This window comes from Lissotriton helveticus, chromosome 5_1 (assembly GCF_964261635.1).
Source record: "Lissotriton helveticus chromosome 5_1, aLisHel1.1, whole genome shotgun sequence".
NCBI lineage: Eukaryota > Metazoa > Chordata > Amphibia > Caudata > Salamandridae > Lissotriton > Lissotriton helveticus.
In genome coordinates this window covers 541223212-541245182 of record NC_136065.1, presented here as the reverse complement: position 1 = coordinate 541245182, position 21971 = coordinate 541223212, and positions in this window count along the sequence as shown.

Genomic DNA, 21971 nt, shown 5'->3' with positions numbered 1-21971 from the left:
GCATTAGGTGCATAAATATTCATGACATAAATATCCAGAGAGCCATTGGAAAAACGAATCAGCAACCACCTACCCTCAGAATCATGTTCCGCAGCCACAATAGACAGTCCATAGTTTTGGGAAATCATAGTCACCACTCCATTCTTCTTATCAGAATCCTCAGAACAAGCAACATCAAGAACTCACTCCTTCCGCAACAATAAAGCTTCTTTATATGATATTTTGGTTTCTTGTATCAATCAATCAATCAATCAGTGACACTTATAAAGCGCGCTACATACCCGTAGGGTCTCAAGGCGCTGGGGGGGGGGGGTGCCGCTACTGCTCGAACAGCCAGGTCTTCAGCTTCTTCCTGAAGGAGAGGTGGTCTTGGGTCAGGCGCAGGTCGGGAGGGAGGGAGTTCCAGGTCTTGGCGGCCAGGTAGGAGAAGGACCTTCCTCCTGTAGTCGCTCTTCGGATGCGGGGGACGGCGGCGAGGGCGTGGTTGGCTGATCGGAGGTGGCGTTTGGGAGCGTAGAAGTTGACTCGGCTGTTGAGGTAGCTCGGGCCTCGATCGTGTAGAGCTTTGTGTGCGTGGGTGAGGAGGCGGAAGGTGATTCTTTTGTTGACGGGGAGCCAGTGAAGGTCTCTCAGATGTCCGGAGATGTGGCTGGTTCGTGGGATGTCGAGGATGAGTCTGGCTGAGGCGTTCTGGATCCGCTGGAGTCTCTTCTGGAGCTTGGCGGTGGTACCGGCGTATAGGGCGTTGCCGTAGTCCAGACGGCTGGTGACGAGGGCCTGGGTGACGGTCTTCCTGGTCTCGGTGGGGATCCACCAGAAGATCTTTCGTAGCATGCGCAGGATGTTGAAGCACGACGAGGAGACGGCGTTGACTTGTCTGGTCATGGAGAGGGAGGAGTCCAGGATGAATCCCAGGTTGCGTGCGTGGTCTGTCGGTTTGGGTGCGGTGCCCAGGGCGGGAGGCCACCAGGAGTCGTCCCAGGCGGAGGGTGAAGAGCCCAGGATGAGGACCTCCGTCTTGTCTGAGTTCAGTTTCAGGCGGCTGGTCGTCATCCACTCGGCTACCTCTTTCATCCCTTCGTGCAGGTTGGCTCTGGCGGCGGCGGGGTCGTTGGTCAGGGAGAGGATCAGCTGGGTGTCGTCGGCGTAGGAGATTATGCTGAGGTTGTGTTTGCGTACGATGGCCGCGAGGGGGCTCATGTAGACGTTGAAGAGGGTGGGGCTCAGAGATGATCCTTGGGGGACGCCGCAGATGACTTCGGAGGCCTCTGACTTGTACGGTGGCAGGCGGACTCTCTGTGTTCTTCCGTCGAGGAAGGAGATGATCCATTCCAGTGCCTTCTCCTGAATAATGATTTAGTAATAATACTAAATCACTAGAAAGGCTTTTACAATAATCTAAAATGTTAGCCCTCTTCACAGGATGATTTAAACCACGCACATTGAGCCATAAAACATTCAAGCCTGGCATAATAACGAAGAATCAATATACCAAATACTACTTGATGTAAGAAAAAGTAAAACCATAACCTCAGGATCTGTAAAACAGAGACAAAACAAAATCAATGAATACACAAAAAATGGATAAAAGCAGGAGACTCTAGAAAAGAAGGAATAAGTGAAGAATTGAAAAGAAAAAACGAAGGCGAAGAGAAATAAGAAAGCAAGATACAGAATGGAAGAGAAAAGAAACCCCACCAGGGGAAGTCTGTAACAGACCAAGGGCCAGATGTAGGTAATTCATATTTACCGACTCTTAAATACCGAATTTTACCGATTCGGTATTTAAGAGTCGGTAAATATGAAGGGGGGAGATGTAGGTATTACAGATTCTGTAAATACCGAATCATTAAGATTCGGTATTTACGAATCTGTAAATACCGATTCGGTATTGCCCATTGATTCCTATGGGCCTTGAAGCCCATAGGAATCAATGGGCAATACCGATTCTGTAATTACAGAATCGGTAAATACCGAATTTGGCAAGGGTGCAGGGGGTGTCACTTTGACACTTTGACACCCTCTGGCACCCCAAAATTAGGCATGTGCGCCATGTGGCACACAGACATGCCCTAAGGGCATGTCTGTCTGTCACATGGCTAGGTGTGCATGCACACATGTGCATGCACACCTGAATTCGGTATTTTAAGACCCAATTGGATTGTGTGTTAAAATACCGAATTTGTAGGGCCTTTGGGACTCAGAAGAGTCCCACCTACATCTGGAAGGTACCGAATCGGTAAAAATACCGATTCGGTATTTTACAGATTCTGTAAATTTACCGATTCGGTAAATATACAGAATCTGTAAAATCTGGCCCCCTACATCTCAAGATGGCAAATACCGGTCGGAAACGGCCGAATTCGGCCGTTTCCGACCGGTATTTGCCACCTATATCGGGCCCCAAATGCATACAAGGGAAGAACATGAAGGAGCAACCAAGGAGGCCAGCAAAAAACTGCAACCGCCTAACAAACAGGAAGCAAAAGGGAACAAGAAATGTAGGCAGCATAAAAAGGCAAAACAAAATAAATATATAAATACATGCTATGAATTGATTAAAATAGTTGATCTAACAAGGAGCCACCAAACACTATGAGCAACAGTTAAGAAGAAAAACTTATATAATATTCATACTATTCAATACATTATAGAGCAAAATCAATATTATTAAACAGAATATAAAACGGATAACGGACATAAATAGATATAAAATCACATAAGCAAAAGAGAATTCATACACATCAATTCATATATCAAATTAGTAAAAGGTAACTAGAAATATATAAGCAGTTCATAATACTAATAGGCTATCTAGTAACAGGGTATGGAAGCATTGGAATGTGATACAAAACATAAAAATAATGAAACAACAAAGTCAAATTGAAATATGAACCAGTAGCCTGAATAATCTGAGAATGTATAGAAAATTATTGCAGAATACACTTAAAACAAAACAAACATAAAAAAAGTATAACAGATAAAAAGAACACAGACACATCAATAGATATAAGCAAGAGAACAAGAATTGATAGAGAAAACAAACAAAACCTCTACCCAACATGTATAAATATAGTAAGCTATCTAAGTTGAAAAAAGAGATAAAGAGAAGTACCTATAGAACACATTAGACTAAGAATTACCAAAGAACTAGAATCTAGAGCAAGAAGTGATAGTAGCTCTCCAGGAAAATCTAATAGGCTAAAAGTGGGAGAGAATACTCTAAGAAAAAATAGGAAAAGAGAGTATGACTGCAATCCAAAGAGAACAGTAATAAAGAACACCGTTGCTGGAGCTATAGATGGGAAAAAACAAACAATGAATAAAGACATCAACACAATATATATATATATATATATATATATATATATATGGTGCAGAGCGGGAATATCGTCGTAAAAATATCGACTAACCTTAATATCGCCGCAGAAATATCTACAAGAAGAAATATCGATGTCAAAAATATAGTTTGACCAGAATATCGACAGACAGGTAAGTAATATCGTTAACATTAATATAGTTGTAATAAATATCGTTTACAAAAACATAGTTTACAAAAATATCGTTTTTTAAATAATAATAAGTAATTAAGTGTTTTTAATGAGTATTGGTTGTCAAAGTACTATTTTTTGTAGTATTTTATTAGTTAATAACGTATTTTATGTTGAATTTAGTGTTAATAGTTCCGTAGCGGGTTGTGGGTTTATAGGGGAGTAGGGTGGGAAGTAATTTAAATATAATAAAATAATTGATTAATTAATGTGTTAATTGATTATAAATAGTGTAATAAATAATAGTTAATTAATTTCAATTAGTTAATTGATTAATAATTATGTAAATTAATTATGTTAATTGTTTAATTAATTTTAGGTGTGTGTAGTGGAATTTTTAAGTGAAAAAGTAGTGAATTAATTACATTTTAATTGAATAATTATTTAATGAATGATTAATTAAATAAAAATAAAGATTTGTTAATTTTTAAACATTGTAAATACATTTAGTAATTTTTAGCCCTACACTATCCAACACCTTCCCTACTGTTGCACCCTCTGGAGTGGGAATAGTAATTTTTACCCCTACGCTATCCAACGCTTTCCCTACTGTTGCACCCTCTGGAGTGGGAATAGTAATTTTTACCCCTACGCTATCCAACGCTTTCCCTACTGTTGCACCCTCTGGAGTGGGAATAGTAATTTTTACCCCTACGCTATCCAACGCTTTACCTACTGTTGCACCCTCTGGAGTGGGAATAGTAATTTTTACCCCAACGCTATCCAACGCTTTCCCTACTGTTGCACCCTCTGGAGTGGGAATAGTAATTTTTACCCCTACGCTATCCAACGCTTTCCCTACTGTTGCACCCTCTGGAGTGGGAATAGTAATTTTTACCCCTACGCTATCCAACGCTTTCCCTACTGTTGCACCCTCTGGAGTGGGAATAGTAATTTTTACTCCTACGCTATCCAACGCTTTCCCTACTGTTGCACCCTCTGGAGTGGGAATAGTAATTTTTACCCCTACGCTATCCAACGCTTTCCCTACTGTTGCACCCTCTGGAGTGGGAATAGTAATTTTTACTCCTACGCTATCCAACGCTTTCCCTACTGTTGCACCCTCTGGAGTGGGAATAGTAATTTTTACCCCTACGCTATCCAACGCTTTCCCTACTGTTGCACCCTCTGGAGTGGGAATAGTAATTTTTTTACCCCTACGCTATCCAACGCTTTCCCTACTGTTGCACCCTCTGGAGTGGGAATAGTAATTTTTACCCCTACGCCCTCCAACGCTTTCCCTACTGTTGCACCCTCTGGAGTGGGAATAGTAATTTTTACCCCTACGCTATCCAACGCTTTCCCTACTGTTGCACCCTCTGGAGTGGGAATAGTAATTTTTACCCCTACGCTATCCAACACTTTCCCTACTGTTGCACCCTCTGGAGTGGGAATAGTAATTTTTACCCCTACGCTATCCAACGCTTTCCCTACTGTTGCACCCTCTGGAGTGGGAATAGTAATTTTTACCCCTACGCTATCCAACGCTTTCCCTACTGTTGCACCCTCTGGAGTGGGAATAGTAATTTTTACCCCTACGCTATCAAATGTTTTAACTAATAATATATTTTATATTTTAATTATATGTATGTATTATTGTTGTTATATAAAGTAATGTGTTAAATATATGTATATGTACGCATTTATTAAGTTTATAATGAAAACGTGTAGTTAATTTGTTTTTAATAGTCAAAAAATAAAAGTAATGTAATGTATTTTGTTAATAGTACTTATATTTATTTATTATTTAATGTAATTTTAATTAATTTAAAAAGTCGATATTTTTTACATCGATATTTATTACAACGATATTTTTGAGTAGATATTGATGTACTTACCTGTTTAGGTATAGGGTGTCGATATTTTTGTAAACGATATTTTTACAACTATATTTTTGTCAACTATATTTTTGTAATCGATATTTCAACACCCTACCTATATATATATATATTAAGCTATCTAAGTTGAAAAAGAGAAGAGGAGAAGTACCTATATAACATATTGGAATATGAATTACCAAGGAACTAGAACCTCGAGGAAGGAATGACCATAGTTCCCCAGCAACACCCAACAACCAAGAAATGAGAGATACCACTCTAAAAGAGAATAGAAAAGGAGATTAGGAACGTAGACCAAGGAGAACAGTAATAAAGAACACTGTTACTGGAACCATAGACAAAAAAGGGAAAAACAGAGGTATGAAAATAATCGCATCTTGTATCATGGGAGCAGAACCTGCAAATAACGGGTTAGAGCATACTTAGAGCTGCAAATTTCAACAAACAAATCTCTTAAAGTAGTAACAAAATACCCTAGCATTATCGCAGGGATACTACTAACAAGTAAGAGCAAAATTACAGATTTCTCATAAGGAATACTTAAGATCCAGAAGGACCAGGAGAAGAAGAAGAAGTAGACTCCATCTGGGATTCGGTCTGATTATCCCAAAAAAAACTCAGAAGGCTCATAAAAAATCTGAGTGCGACCTCTAAAAGTTATTCAAAAGCGTGAAGGACCAGCAAAAGAAAACGGAATGTTCATGTCAAGCAGTCTTCTTCGCAGGCTGAGAAAACCTTTCTGTCTGATGACAGTATCTCTAGCAAAATCTTGAGATATAGCAATTCTGTGGCCTTCCCAATTAATCGCTTTAATTTTCCTCATGTGCGCCAAAATTTGTTCAGAATGTTGATGTCTCAACGGTTTAAAGACCACCGGTCTAGATGTGGTGAAGACTTTGGTCTAAATTTGGGAACCCTATGTGCGCACTCTATTTCAAACTCTCTCTGAGAAGAAATATTCAGCACAGTAGGGATCCATTTAAGCAAAAATTCTAGCATGGATGGCGCCATTTCCTCTGCGTCTTCAGGTAAACCAAATATACGTAGTGGAGCGCTCCATATTCTGCATAGATTTAACCTGTTGGTGGGAGGAATCCTCCACAACACTTATCCGTGATTCCGCATTGGAAACCCAAAGTGATAAGTTCTTGAAATCATTCCAGATAGCCGCAACTTCAACCTGAAATAAATCAGTATTTGTTTTAGTGCTCTGCGCAATATCATGAACAGCGTTCAGACGAGAGAGAATAGTGTCTAAGGTAGTACCAGAGTCTTTCGGTACAAGCTACGGAGAAGTTTGTTTGGATCTTTTAAGGTTTCCTTTAGAGTCCTTGGCTTTGGGAGAAAGACCCATATTGTCTGCCATTAGAAAAACAAGGGCAATAGAGACAAATGGGGGAGCCCTCAGCGTGACTTTGCTACCACTGAGGTAGCAGCAGAAACCTCACTGTTAGAGGGCAACCTCTCGAAGAACCACTGTGTGGGTAACACAGGGCGTAACTTAGAAGACTTTTATTGCCTCCCAACACCAAACTGAATACAGCGCACACACCTGCACCCAGAAATAGTGTCTTAGCAGAGCAGCAAAAAAGCCAATTTCTTGAGGCAGACCACAAAAAATATAATAGCGCGATCCACTAATTGACGACGTTACTGAGGTAATGTCAGAGAAGAAACAAGCATGCCAAATAGTCAAAGACAAGGAGAATGCATGCCCAGCGGTATCCTCTACAGAAGGAAGTTATGACTAAAGCAATTAATAATTGAGTAGCACTTGAAGAAAACAATGTATTCCTGAATATTGTGCTGTGGAATCTGCATGGCGAAGCGCAAAAGTAAAAATAATAAATCACTGTAGGCTCCCCGTTTCCTTGCTGTGTGCCCCGTTTTCCTGCTTGTAATTGTCTATTTGTTTTAGGATTGTATTGTATTTTATTGTTGATTCCTCGCCTGTCCCCCTGTTGACGCCCCCCCCCGGTCTCCTCGCTCCCCGCTTCCCGCCTCCGCCGATAACCACGCCCCTTTCTCTTCTGTGCCCTCCCCGCTCCCTCCTCCCAGCTGCTCCGCCCTCCCTCGCACTTGGCCATATATGGCGACCGTGCGACGCAGGTGAGTGTGACCTAGCTTAGGACACCCCCCGCGCCGCACGGCCACCAGCTGCTGCGTGCCTCCCGCCACCCGCCACCCGCCTGCCTCGCTGACCTGCTGCCGCCATGTGACCACGCCCCCTGCCACCGAGCGGCGTGGTCTCCGGCGGTCTAGCGCTGTGCTCACTGCTTCTACTACTGTAGGCTCCCCGTTTCCTTGCTGTGTGCCCCGTTTTCCTGCTTGTAATTGTCTATTTGTTTTAGGATTGTATTGTATTTTATTGTTGATTCCTCGCCTGTCCCCCTGTTGACGCCCCCCCCGGTCTCCTCGCTCCCCGCTTCCCGCCTCCGCCGATAACCACGCCCCTTTCTCTTCTGTGCCCTCCCCGCTCCCGCCTCCCAGCTGCTCCGCCCTCCCTCGCACTTGGCCATATATGGCGACCGTGCAACGCAGGTGAGTGTGACCTAGCTTAGGACACCCCCCATGCCGCACGGCCACCAGCTGCTGCGTGCCTCCCGCCACCCGCCACCCGCCTGCCTCGCTGACCTGCCGCCGCCGTGTGACCACGCCCCCTGCCACCGAGCGGACACGGTCTCCGGCGGTCTAGCGCTGTGCTCACTGCTTCTACTACTGTAGGCTCCCCGTTTCCTTGCTGTGTCCCCCGTTTTCCTGCTTGTAATTGTCTATTTGTTTTAGGATTGTATTGTATTTTATTGTTGATTCCTCGCCTGTCCCCCTGTTGATGCCCCCCCCGGTCTCCTCGCTCCCCGCTTCCCGCCTCCGCCGATAACCACGCCCCTTTCTCTTCTGTGCCCTCCCCGCTCCCGCCTCCCAGCTGCTCCGCCCTCCCTCGCACTTCACCATATATGGCGACCGTGCGCACGCGCAGTGGTAACGCACAGCGGGCGCGCCGATTGTGCGCCGAAGGCGCGCCAAAGGTAAGCCCGTCTGCGCCCGTCCGCGACCGGACCGCGCCCAGCGCCAGGACCCCTGGCTCCCGCAGACCCCAGCCCACCCGCCGGACGTACGACGCCGCCACCCTCAACGCACTCAACACCGACCGAATCCCGGGATGCTACCGAGCCACCCCGAGACGAACCCACGGACCCTTCAGCTGTCACACCTGCAAGTTCTCCTGCAACCGGACCTGCCCCACTCCAGCACCCGCCAAGCCGAACACCAGCAGCAACCACCTCAAGTGCATCCTGCTCAACACCCGCTCCGTCCACAGACACACCATCGAACTATGGAACCTCCTCGACACCACAAATCCTGACGTCGCCTTCCTCACGGAAACCTGGATGAACGACTCCTCAGCGCCCGATATCGCCATCGCCATTCCAGAGGGCTACAAGATCACCCGAAGAGACCGCGGCAACCAGACTGGAGGAGGCATCGCCATCATCTACAGGGACACCATCCGCATCACGACCAACACCGACGACACCCCGAAAACCGCCGAACACCTGCACTTCCAGATCCACACGGACCCAAAAACCACCCTCAGAGGCACCCTCATCTACCGACCCCCGGGACCACGCACACAATTCAGCGAAGACATCACCGACTTCATCTGCCCGCATGCCCTCCCCTCCGCTGACTACATCCTCCTGGGGGACATCAACTTCCACCTGGAGAACAACAACGACCGCAACACCACCACCCTGCTTGACAACCTCGCCAACCTCGGACTTAAGCAGCTGGTGACCACCCCCACCCACCTCGCCGGACACACACTCGACGCCGTCTTCTCATCCAGCAAGGACATCATCTTCAGCCACGCCACCGGACTCCACTGGACGGACCACAGCTGCGTCCACTTCAGCTTCAGAAGGACCACGATCCACCACCACCAGCAACAGGTTGCTCGAAGAAACTGGAACAAGATCACGGCAGACCAGCTCGCCGCTTCCCTGAGCCAGCACCCTCCCGCCAGCTCAGCGAACCCCAGCCAGGCCGCCGATAACCTCACGAAGTGGATCAGCAACTGCGCAGATGACCTCGCCCCACTGAGGACCCCACCTAGCAGACCCGGCAGCAAGAAGGCCCCATGGCTCACTGACGAACTCAAGAGCTCCAAAAAGAACTGCCGAGCCCTCGAGAAAGCCTGGAGAAGGGAGCCAACACCGGACAACATGACCACCCTCAAGCTCGCTACCCGGAAGCACCATCAACTGATCCACGCCACCAAGAAAACAGCATTCAAGGACCGATTGGACAACAACGCACACAACTGCAAGGAACTCTTCAACATCGTGAAAGAGCTCTCCAACCCCAACGCCGGAAACAACGACATCACCCCTTCGCAAGACCTCTGCAACTCCCTCGCCTCCTACTTCCACAACAAGATCGCTGACATACACAACAGCTTCAGCCCACGAACAACGCTCCCCACGACCGCACCAACGCCCCCCACCACCACCCTCAGCGCCTGGACCCAGATCAACACAGAACACACCATCTGCACGATGAACTCTATCCACTCCGGATCTCCGACCGACCCCTGCTCCCACCACGTCTTCAACAAGGCCGACGCCATCATCGCACCCCACCTGCGGGACATCATCAACACCTCCTTCGACACAGCCACCTTCCCTGAGAGCTGGAAGCACGCCGAACTCAGCGCTCTACTAAAGAAACCAACAGCGGACCCCACCGAACTCAAGAATTACCGCCCCATCTCGCTCCTCCCGTTCCCAGCCAAAGTCATCGAGAAGACCGTCAACAAGCAGCTGGCCGCCTTCCTCGAGACGAATGGATCCCTCGACCCCTCACAGTCAGGCTTCCGAGCCAACCACAGCACCGAGACCGCCCTCATCGCTGCCACCGATGACATCCGAGCCCTGCTGGACAACGGTGAAACAGCGGCCCTCATCCTCCTAGACCTCTCCGCGGCGTTCGACACTGTTTGCCACCGCACCCTAGTGCAGCGCCTCAGCGACATCGGAATCCAGGAGAAGGCACTGGAGTGGATCATCTCCTTCCTCGCTGGAAGGACACAGAGAGTCCGCCTACCATCGTTCAGATCGGCAGCCACGGAAGTCATCTGCAGCATTCCTCAGGGCTCCTCGCTCAGCCCCACCCTCTTCAACGTCTACATGAGCCCCCTGGCGGCCATCGCACGCCAGCACAACCTCAACATCATCTCCTACGCCGACGACACCCAGCTGATCCTCTCCCTGACCAACGACCCCGCCGCCGCCAGAACCAACCTCCACGAAGGGATGAAAGATGTAGCCGAGTGGATGTCGACCAGCCGCCTGAAACTGAACTCAGACAAGACGGAAGTCCTCATCCTGGGCTCCTCGCCCTCCGCCTGGGACGACTCCTGGTGGCCCCCCGCCTTGGGCACCGCACCCAAACCGACGGACCACGCACGCAACCTGGGCTTCATCCTGGACTCCTCCCTCTCCATGACCAGACAAGTCAACGCCGTCTCCGCGTCCTGTTTCAACATCCTGCGCATGCTACAAAAGATTTTCCGGTGGATTCCCACCGAGACCAGGAAGACGGTCACCCAGGCCCTCGTCACCAGCCGACTGGACTACGGCAACGCCCTCTATGCCGGAACCACCGCCAAGCTCCAGAAAAGACTCCAGCGGATCCAGAACGCCTCAGCCAGACTCATCCTCGACATCCCCCGACGCAGCCACATCTCCGGACACCTGAGAGACCTGCACTGGCTTCCCGTCAACAAAATAATCACCTTCCGTCTCCTCACCCACGCACACAAAGCCCTACACGACCAAGGCCCGAGCTACCTCAACAACCGCCTCAACTTCTACGTTCCCAAACGCCACCTCCGATCGACCAACCACGCCCTCGCCGCCGTCCCCCGCATCCGAAGAGCGACAACAGGAGGAAGGTCCTTCTCCTACCTGGCCGCCAAGACCTGGAACACCCTCCCTACCGACCTCCGCCTGAGCCAAGATCACCTCTCCTTCAGGAAGAAGCTCAAGACCTGGCTGTTCGAGCAGTAGCGGCCCCCCACACCCCCCCCAAGCGCCTTGAGACCCTCTGGGTGAGTAGTGCACTCTATAAATGCCATGATTGATTGATTGAATAAATAAGCGGGGACTGAAAAGCACTTCTGCAAATCAGCACCACCCGACAGTACTTATAAAAGCACCGGCATTCCAGTCATGTTGCTCGCGCCGCCATTTTGAGGGTCACTTCTGACAGAACAACAGCAAAGGAGATAATGAAGTTCAGGGCACACAGCAGCTGTTTAAAAAACCACCATTCCACTCTCTGTGTCTTCCGCTGGCAAAATCCGTCCTCCGTATCAGTAAAGACGGGCTCAGTCACATATTGAATCGCGTGACCTCCCACAAACGCGACGGAGCTTAAAAGAATGCAACGATCTTGGCGGCTCGCAAGCCATGCCCCCTCATAAGATAACATTCTTGACGTTTTGTAGAGGGCAGACCTCTAATGGAAAGCCTGCAGGTCCCCTAACCGTGTCAAACTTGTAGAATTTGGAGTCAAAGAATTGTTTGAAGCAAGCCCCTGGGAATGTGTTTGGCATGATATCCATGGGTTCACAGACTTACTTTATATACCCTCAATTAATATTATGTATGGGAAAAATGGTGGGGATGGAGGTTGCTTTTAAGAGTGGATTAGGCTTAGTCCGTTTAATCATACTGGTGTGCAATAGTTTAACACATAGCTCTTATAAGACATGCCTTCTAATTTCAATCAAGTAATTATGAAAAATTACTGTATATATGAGAACTCAGCTTAGGAAATTGGCAACATATGTATGGTCATGTCCTCAATTTAAGTTCAGCAAATGTAAGCAATAGTTGCCCATGCCTAATACCGTTATCTTTGCAGCATCTTCAGAAAAGACAGGTGAAGGTGAAGCTAGCCAAATCTCCTGAGAGGTCAGCCCATAAAGGGAAGCAGAGTCCACATGGATGAACTTGTTCCCACTGGCAAATATCCTCCAGAACTCCTAACTTGCTCACTTGAAAGCCAACCATCCCTTCAGTGACCCGCTTTAAGAGACTGGAGGAAATTGAAATACTCATCTGATAAATATTACCCTGCAATTAAATAACTTTTAATGAAAATCATGCAAATGTATGGTTTTATCTCTAATAGGGCCAAAAATGCAGCAATACATAAAGCTTACACAATGAATCAAAGAAAACTATAACAAAGCAGTGGACTGGTCTTACATGACTCCAATAGTACTGTCTAATCCTCATTGAGTTAAAATAGTGTCCTCAACATGTGTAGCTGTCGCAGAGGAAAATTAGACCACCTCCAGTCAATTATAAATTACTTTATGCTTGTAGCCCCCTGCAGCTGAGTCTCCTGACTCTGGATCTAAGAGAGATATTTGCTTGTAGCTAACCAATTATCAATGTCGACTTACAGCAGTCATTTAGAACATTGATATTGATTAACTTCTTTTCTATTCCCCATGGATTCATTTAGTGATTACGAATCCATCTCTCCAGTGACTGAAAGGCACAAATTATGAGCTCCCAAGAAATGTTTCTGCAGTCTGATGCCAACTATAAATTTGTTAATCTGGCATTGTGGCTAGACAACCAGTAAATAGCAGTGAAGAACTAATCTTACAAGCCTTGTAGTGTAGAAATCTAGGGCTAGATGTAGGTAAATCAGATTTACCGCTTCATAAATACCGAATGTTACCGATTCGGTATTCATGAATCGGTAAATCTGATGTAGGTATTCATTCGGTTAAAAATACTGAATCGGTATGATTCAGTATTTACCAATTCTGTAATTACAGAATCGGTATTTGCCATTGATTCCTATGGGCCTTGAAGCCCATAGGATTCAATAGCAAATACCGATTCGGTATTTACCGAATCGGTAAAAATACTGAATTGCAAAGGGGGACAGGGTGTCACTTTGACACCCTGTTGCACCCCTGTAACTGGCTTGTGTGCCACATGGCACAGATGTGCATGTACAATTGCATGGTAAATAACGAATTCTAAAGGCCCTGTAGCACTGTTAGAAGTGCTACCTACATAGGAAAATACAGATTCGGTAATTTTACCGATCGGTAAATTTACCGATTTGGTAAAATTACCGATTCGGTAAAATTACAGAATCTGTATGTTTTCAGTGCCCCTACATACCAATGTCAAAATACCGGTCGGAAACGGACGAAAATCGGTATTTTCGGCCGATTCCGACCTGTATTTTGACACCTACATCTGGCCCCTAGTCTTTACACCTGGAGAGACAGGAAACAAAGCTATCCCTTACCTTAGGAGACAGCTAGGTAGAGGTATACAAATTAGCAAACTTTGCCACTTTCTTATTATATTTGATTGTGACATCAGATGATATGCTACCCTAAACTCTGAAAGGTTAGCCACAATGTGCCCTGCAGTGCTGTCAAATGTTATACTTTTAAATTGAGATTGTTTCTAACCTTCTTGAGGTTGTAAATGCTGTTAACCCTAAGTTGCGTGGATGTTGCTGCTTGCCTTTCAGAACACCACGATGACCATACACTGTGACCGCATTCACTTTTCTGCTTCGGTTATCACACAACCACAATTTCCTCAAAGGTGTGAGCCTGCGCTGCTGCTCATCTTCTTTCTTGATGTATTCACACAGTCTTTTACAGCAGGCACACACTTCAGTTAGCAGATACATGATATTTTCGTAATCAACAAGTTGGTAAATGATTCCTAATGAGACCAGCTTTTCTTGTATTTATACTTTAAGAGTTAATCAAATGTTGAAAGATAAAAGCAGCATCATTCTTTTCAAAAAACTTGAAAGGTCACACAACCTTCACATGTTTTCATTTCTTGATGCAACTCTCATGGCACCACACTGAGGCCATGCTGGATACTGTAGGAGTCTCATCAAACCACTTGGAAGGCTTACTGGTTCCCACCAGGGTACTGCGGACGTATGACACAAACTTTTTTTTTCACCCAGGAAGGGGGTGTGTGACTGTCTACAAGGGCCAGGCAGTCAGGGTACCTTATCCTGCATCTTTCCTTTTTTTCCTTTTTTTTTTATTGATGATTTTAAGTTGCAACCACAAGTTGTACATAAAGGACACATTTAATTAAATTAGTCATAAATATAGTCATCAAAAGATCGGGATTGAGTAGAAAATTTCATTCAATCCAGGAGTTATAGAGACCGAGCGGCTTACTTGAACACCTAGGTCTAGACCGGCCCCCAGATCCTCTTCCCTTTAGCCCTTCCTTTCTTGCCTTTCCGTTCGTACAGTGCTGTCTCTAGATTATTGATATGCAGGAAGTGACCCTTCCATTGCTGAAAGGTCGGGCGTGGGATCAAGCCAAGCTGAGGCTACACAAGGCCTAAAAAACAACATAGCAATAAAAATTAGGCCTTCCCAAACCCCCATTATATTATTCGCCTATCCCAATAACATATGCTGAGGTGACAGGGATATGGTAGCTTTAAGTACATCACCTAGAAGGCCTGATATTTCCAGGCCCAGTGGTTTTAGGCTAGTGCAGGTGGAGAACATGTGGACCAGATCAGCTCTCGATGCCCGCCATCTAAAACAACAGGTCCCAATACCCTATCCCCCCCCAATCTGGCACTTTTTGGTGATGTTATGTGTAGATCAAAAAGTATTTTATTGTGTTGTGATTGTAAATTTGTTTAACATGAAATTGACCCACCCAGCTCAAGTGATTTCAAAAAGCAAGAGTCCGATAATGCGAGCCTCCCCTGCCACTTTACAGCATGCTTATATAGATCATCTGTGACCCCCTCCAACAAACAACCATATAATTGTGAGATGGAGGGGCTTGTGCCCTTTGTTAGCAATTCTATTACGGGAATCTGTGCAAAGCCTGCTGCACCACCTGCCTTCCTTAAAAGAAAACCCCTCAGCTGTAGATATTTAAAAAAAATCATGAGGTTCGATGATAAATCAACCCCTGACCACTTCAAAGATGCAATATGATTCCCAGCCAAAAGATCCCCTATCCTGCCAAAGCCCTCACTTTCCCACCTGGCTGAACAATGATCCTGAAGGATCCTGAGGAGCTGATCGTTCCTGACCAGAGGAGTGTACCTGCTGTATCGATCCACCCCCAGTTTTTTACATATACCCAATTCCGAAAAGCAGTAATCAGGGTCTTAAACTGAGTCCTTATGAAGTAGTTTGGCTCAAAAAACTTCAGCAGACAGCCATTAGCAGTTGCCCCAATCAAATGTTTGAAAATTGAGGGCACATAGCCTGGCATGTCTCCCTCCTGTGCCTTGTTACTGAATAAAGGGCCATAATATTGAAACACTACCTACAAGTAGTATCATTTGAAACTAGGGAGCACCCACCCACCTCTATCTCTATGTAGGCACAACAATGCATTAGCCCTTCTAGTCCTCCCATAAGATCAATTAAATGTAGCCACCAATCTCTCAATTAGTTTAAACCAATCATTATGAATCTCTAGGGGTGGCAAGATGGCAGCCGACTGACCTCAGTGAGAGTTGCTGCAGCTTCTCTCTCCCTGAGGCGCCTAAGGATGTGCAGATAATGGGATAATGGGATATAATGCTACCACACACCTACCTGTTTGATTCGCTGGTCAGGCTGCGGGGGTTCGGATGTCACGGACACCTGCGGAGATCAAGGAGATTTGTTTTGGCTCTCCAGATGATATCTCTGTACCTCCAGAAGTGCCGTTGGAGCTGTCGGCAAGTTATGGCCCTAAACGTAAACAAGACTGTCAAAGAGGCCACTTAGGACCCCCCAACGGAGGCCGTGGGGCCCCTTGCAAAATGGGCTACGAGAGCGTGAGTAAGCCAAAAGTTCGGCTCAACTTTCTGCTGAGCTAAGCATACAACCCGGACCGGAGCAGGACCTGCTTGCAAACCTGGATGCCAAAGAGGGATCCCAGCCACCACTGCAGTCTTCCCCAGAGCCGCTGGGGGAACATAGTGAGACCATGAGTAGAGATGAAAGTCCTGGGGAATCTGTGAAATCTGTTGTTCGGCCCCACCAGGTTAGTGCCAATGCCCGTTCTGGCAGGGCAGGCGATAATGTCCCTGTTTCCACCATGGAAGGCGGTAAGACTGGCAACAATCGCCCTGTCTCCTTAATGGATGCTTTGCTTATGGCCATATGTCTGGGTAATGCTGTTGGCCAAATTTCAATCCTACTGGGGTCGAAAACGCCCTTGGGGTCCCCGGAGGTAGACAAGTTTTACTCGCCTAATAACGATTCGGAGTCGCTAATGCCCAGTGATCCCAATACTCCAGATGAGACAGATTCTGGGGAATCTTCTACTACACAAAAAACGTATCGTTGTAGGTCCTCGGCTTCAAAGCGATGTTCCGGGGGCCAGAGCTAGACTCGCTAAATCTGACTCAGCTACGGCTCGTAAGCTTGAATGGAACTATTCTGCTACAAGTATGACCTATGGAACCGATTCACAGGTCGCTGTGCAAGGAGGCTCCATTGGCTCTGAACCTGCTGTTGCTCCACCCTCACTAGAGTTACTGTATTCTACTCTCAAACAGATGCAGGGGGAGGCTAGACTGGAGAGCCGAAGATCACTTCAAGCCACCAAAAAATTGCAGGGCTCCATGCGCAAACTAAATAAACTGTGCACAGATACCTCTGAAAGGGTCACTCATATGGAAGATAGAACTGTTGCCTTGGAGGAGGAAGTCGGTAAGCTAGAGGTATTCAAAGAATCCCAGGAAAAATAATCTTTGGATATGTGTTGGAAGCTTGAAGACTTTGAAAACAGGCAACGCAGAAACAATGTACAGCTATTATGTCTAGCAGAAAATGTTGAAAGTGGAAAATATCATGTCCTTTGTCGTATCTTTGCTAAAGGGAGCTTTTCCCGATCTTGCCCACTGGAACTGGGAAGTGGCGGTACATGGGTACACCACTTCCCAATGACGTGAAGTAAAGCCAAGGCAGCTAGTCATGGGGAGCGACCAAGAGCAATTTTAATTTACAACGGAAACTTTCTCCTAAGACAGGCCATAATTGACAGAGCGCAATGAGATTCCAAACAGACTTTTGAGGGGCACACCTTCTTTTCTCACCCTGATTTCTGCCACGCCACGGTCGAGTAGAGATGGAGATTCTGGCAGCTGATAAATCCTTTTTTAGGGGATGGGTTGTGAGGCATTTTTGTTATTCCCCGCACGGCTTAAGGTCATCCTAAATAGGAGAGTGCATATGTTTCTTTCAGAAGTCAAGGCACAGGAGTACATCGCCAAATTGAAGTGATAGAGCGCGTAGGTCACCCGACTCAGTTTACCATACTCACCTGGGCCCATAAAAAACACAACTTATCGTGAGTTGAATCAAGTAACCTGAGCACTTGCTCTAATCAGTGATTTATAAATTTCATTTAGGACTTATACCATTGACTTACCAATCCTCGTCATCGGTACCTAAAGTCCTAAGGGATCAAAGGAGTTAGAATAATAGGTAGAATAATAACATTTGCACTCGTATAATAACCACAAACTCGGGAAAGGTTTAAACTCTTTATCTAAATTTCTTAAAAGTCTTAATCCAAATATTAAACATCAGAAATCTTCCAATCAGGAAAATAATGATCAGAATGAAAATATGCAGAGATTTTATAAAGCAGTCTTTACGCATTTGACATTAGGGTGGGAAGAGAGAAGGAAACAGTACAATGACATACCCACATAGAATATTTACCTAGAATGGTGTGAAGAACTAACCCTGGCCACAGGTCAGTTTAAAGGACAGAACCCTGAAAGTGCAGGCACCATAAAGGCAAGCAGGTGTAGATCAGAATCAGGACGGGAAAAGCCAAATTGGATCAGGACAGGACCACCACAGGCTAAGACCGGCACCCGCAGTTAAAGTAGCAACGCCTGCTTTACTCCCTCTCTGCAGCTAACAGCCAGAACCCGGTAAGAGTTATCGATCTCTCCAACAAAGTGCTTCGCCAGCACTTCAGCTCTCAATCCCCGATCTGGGTTTCGAACCTTCTGACAGAGGGCTCCGCCAGCACCTCTGCTCCCGATCACCCATTGAGTGCGTTGGGTCAGTGACAGGTCAGCTATTCGAACAAGTCGGACAAATTAACTAACTAAGCCTACCTAGTTATACTATTTTCTAGGCCAGTGTACAACCCCCCAATGTTGCAAGTGTAACGATCCCCAATTTTGATTGGACAAAAGGATGAGGAGAGGTCATCAGACCATACTAAAATGAAACTTTTCCGTATAAATTTTAATTTTACGTTCCCGCCCATCAATTTTATTTTCCCATGCATGTTTCATTCCACCCAGCAGTGAATGTAACAATGTCGGTTACAAAGTAGTCCATTTAACAATTTTGCTTCCTCTGTAGAGTTCAGGAGGTGAAGTTCCCAGGCGCATCTTGGTCAAGACTGTCCCTGGCACTCATTCAATGCCATGACTCGATGGTTTTCAGACTCTGGTGCGCAGGCTCAAAGGTTTCAATATGGAGTGCAGTGGGTTTTAAAATGGAGTATCGGGTACATTTCAGGCTCAGAAGAGTGATTACATGAAAGAATAGAAAAGAAACAGTTTTATAACAAGACTAAATGAATGCACTGTATACCACTTATCTCTACTCTATTCCCATTACTTTATATTTAACTATTGCGTTAGAGTTAAGCAGAACAAACAGCTTAGCAAAAGCAGCAGTGCAAGCTTCTTGTGTGTGAGAACATAGAGCAGCCATCTTAGTTCTAGTGCGCAGAAGCAAAAGATTCCATCCAAAGCAGAAAGTACATCATGTCATGTGAGTGTGACAGACGCATGCGCAATAAGAAAACCCGTGTAGCAGCAGCCATTTTAATGCAAGCTTATTATCATTAGTAAAAGCACATATGCAAGCTTCACCTAGATGTCATGTAATGCTATATTAATAGGACAAACATGTTGATTAGTACATTAACGTTATGTCGAGAGAACTGAATACAAGCAAGTCGCGTTACGTGCGAATCCTTGCTCCATCTTTCCCCTCTCTCATGATATTTTATATCATCACCAATTAATGAAACAGATGCCAACTTTTCACATTTCACCCAGCTCAATTTCTACAAACTTTCTATTTTGTTTCTTTTCATTGTGTGTGTGAAAGTTTTTCAGTTTATATATTTCCATTCAACTCTTCTAATTCAAGTTGATCAATATTTCTCTTTACTGTATATGTCTTTTTGTGCTCACGACATTTGCAACAAATTATTATGCCTAAAATCAGTAGGCCTATTCCCACCATTGGCATCTGCATTCTACCTACAAAACTTTTTCCTACATTTGAAAGCCAACTACCTATAGAGGAGAGACCATCGGTAAGTCTCTTCCATGCACTATCAACCTCCAGTGGTTTAAGCTCTTTTTCCAAATTAGTAATATTACATACCTTTTAATTTCAACACTTTTGTCAGGTATGTAAGTGCAACAATGTTGCGCTTTCAACATTCTACAGATTCCGCCCTCTTTTGCTAATAATGTATCAAGAGCAAGTCGATTTTGTAAAACCATTGGTCTGATCGCAACCAATTCGGTATTGACCATTAAGAACCCTCCAGCAGTATCAGTCGAAAACCGATCCACTACTGTTGACAATTTGCAAATTCTTTGCGTATTCATAGCCACTCCCACTGTAGGTATTAATGCACTAAATATATCACCTACTATTTCTCCAAAACAAGCTCTTTTGCTACGTATCAATCCATTAGTTTCTTCATTGTTTCCAGAGATTTTGTTTACATGATATATCTTTGGGAATACTATTCCAAAATAACAGCTCCCATACCAATGATCTGGCAGTTTGTAATAAGCCCTGCTTCCGTATATAAAATAAATTCCAGGAAACACGGGTTCAGTTCCATCTTTGTAACCCCAACCCCCAATTACCTTATAATTGTGTTCACATTCAGTGGAAACAATAAATATATTGTTATAATAACTTGTTCTCTCCCTGTGGAGACAGAGTTTCCATTTCTTTTCGAAATCCAGCAACATAGCAGCATGATTCTTGTCATTTGGGGTGAACCCTATATTTCCAGCCCATGTAGGAGTTTTATGATTCTTATCATTTGCCTTTCTTTGGAAACTTTCTCTCCTTTTCTCAACCATATTCAAAAATATTTTCTCTTTTTCACGTAATAAGCATGTTAAATTATTCTTGTGTGCTTCAGCTATATCTATTGTACCTATAGTTAGAAAGTATTCACCCATATAACGTGATACATCACTCTTAGTATGTACAAGATTTAGGTTACTACGTATAGGAAGCTCAGAAAATATCACATCTGAATTAGAATAATAATACTGCAAAGGTCCTTTCTTATAGAATAAACTAGCTAAAATACTACATGAACTACCATATGTTAGCGGTAAGTGGTGGTAAGTCACACCTTCCGCTACCGAAGTAGGTAACTTCATACAAACATAGCAATCTTCTATTTCCATAGCTTCTACATAGTGTACTAATAAGTTTGCAAATATATTTAAGTGAGTTCTGTTTTTAGTTCCAGTATAATGTAGTCCTTCCTCATCTGGTGCTTCTAAATCTACCTTCTGTTGTTTATTGCTAAGTGCTTTCTCTTGTGTATCTATTCTTCTAGGTGTATCTATAGTTTCAGGCTCACTAGTGTTATTCTTCATGTCTCTACTCATTATGTAAGGAATAGCTCTTGTCAGTCCTAACCATACTATGAGTACTATCACTATACTACATGTGCATATTCTACAGCATGTTTTCAAACAGCTTCTTTTCGATCTTCCATTAACAGTATGATCAGCCATTTCTGACCAAGGAGACTTAACCCCGCTTTGTAGCTTTTACACAATCTTTTAACCTGTAAAAATCTTCAAGTGAGTCTCACTTCTCCGTCAGTCTGAACAACAATTAATTTGTCATCACTTTCATCACTAATTTCTAAGTTTTCTAAATCTTCAAGGACGATGTAAGTCCATTCAGGGCCTCTGAATTTATTATTCAGTCTCTTTAAACGCGGATTTCTCCTTCTTGGTTGTACTGTAGATTGTTCAGTTTGACTTGTTATTTCATTTAATTGATCTGGTTCTTCATTTATTGTCTTTAGACAAAATCTAAATTTTTTGACAAACCTAGACCACTTGTCTCCTTTTCAGAGTCTTTGAGCTGGTACTGTGCTCTGGCCTTCTTCCAGTGCTCTATTATTTTCATTCAGTTGTGGCACATATATTTCAATGCTGTCTTCTGTATCCCTCTCTATCTGACTTGGTCCAGGTCTTATTTCAGTTTCTTCTGCCTAGTTACTAATCTGCTCTTGTTCAGGTGTTTGCTGAATTTGACTTTGATTTGATTCACGTTCTTCTTCCTGAACACATTTTTCTACTCCTATCTGGCCCTGCTCAAGCTCTTCGAACCCTTGATTTTCTTCTGCCTGAGCTTCCGCCCTAATATCTATCTGTCCCTCCTCAGACTCAAGAGTTCTTGGTGGAGTGTCATTTTTCTGAGTATTCTGATCTTTCCTTATCT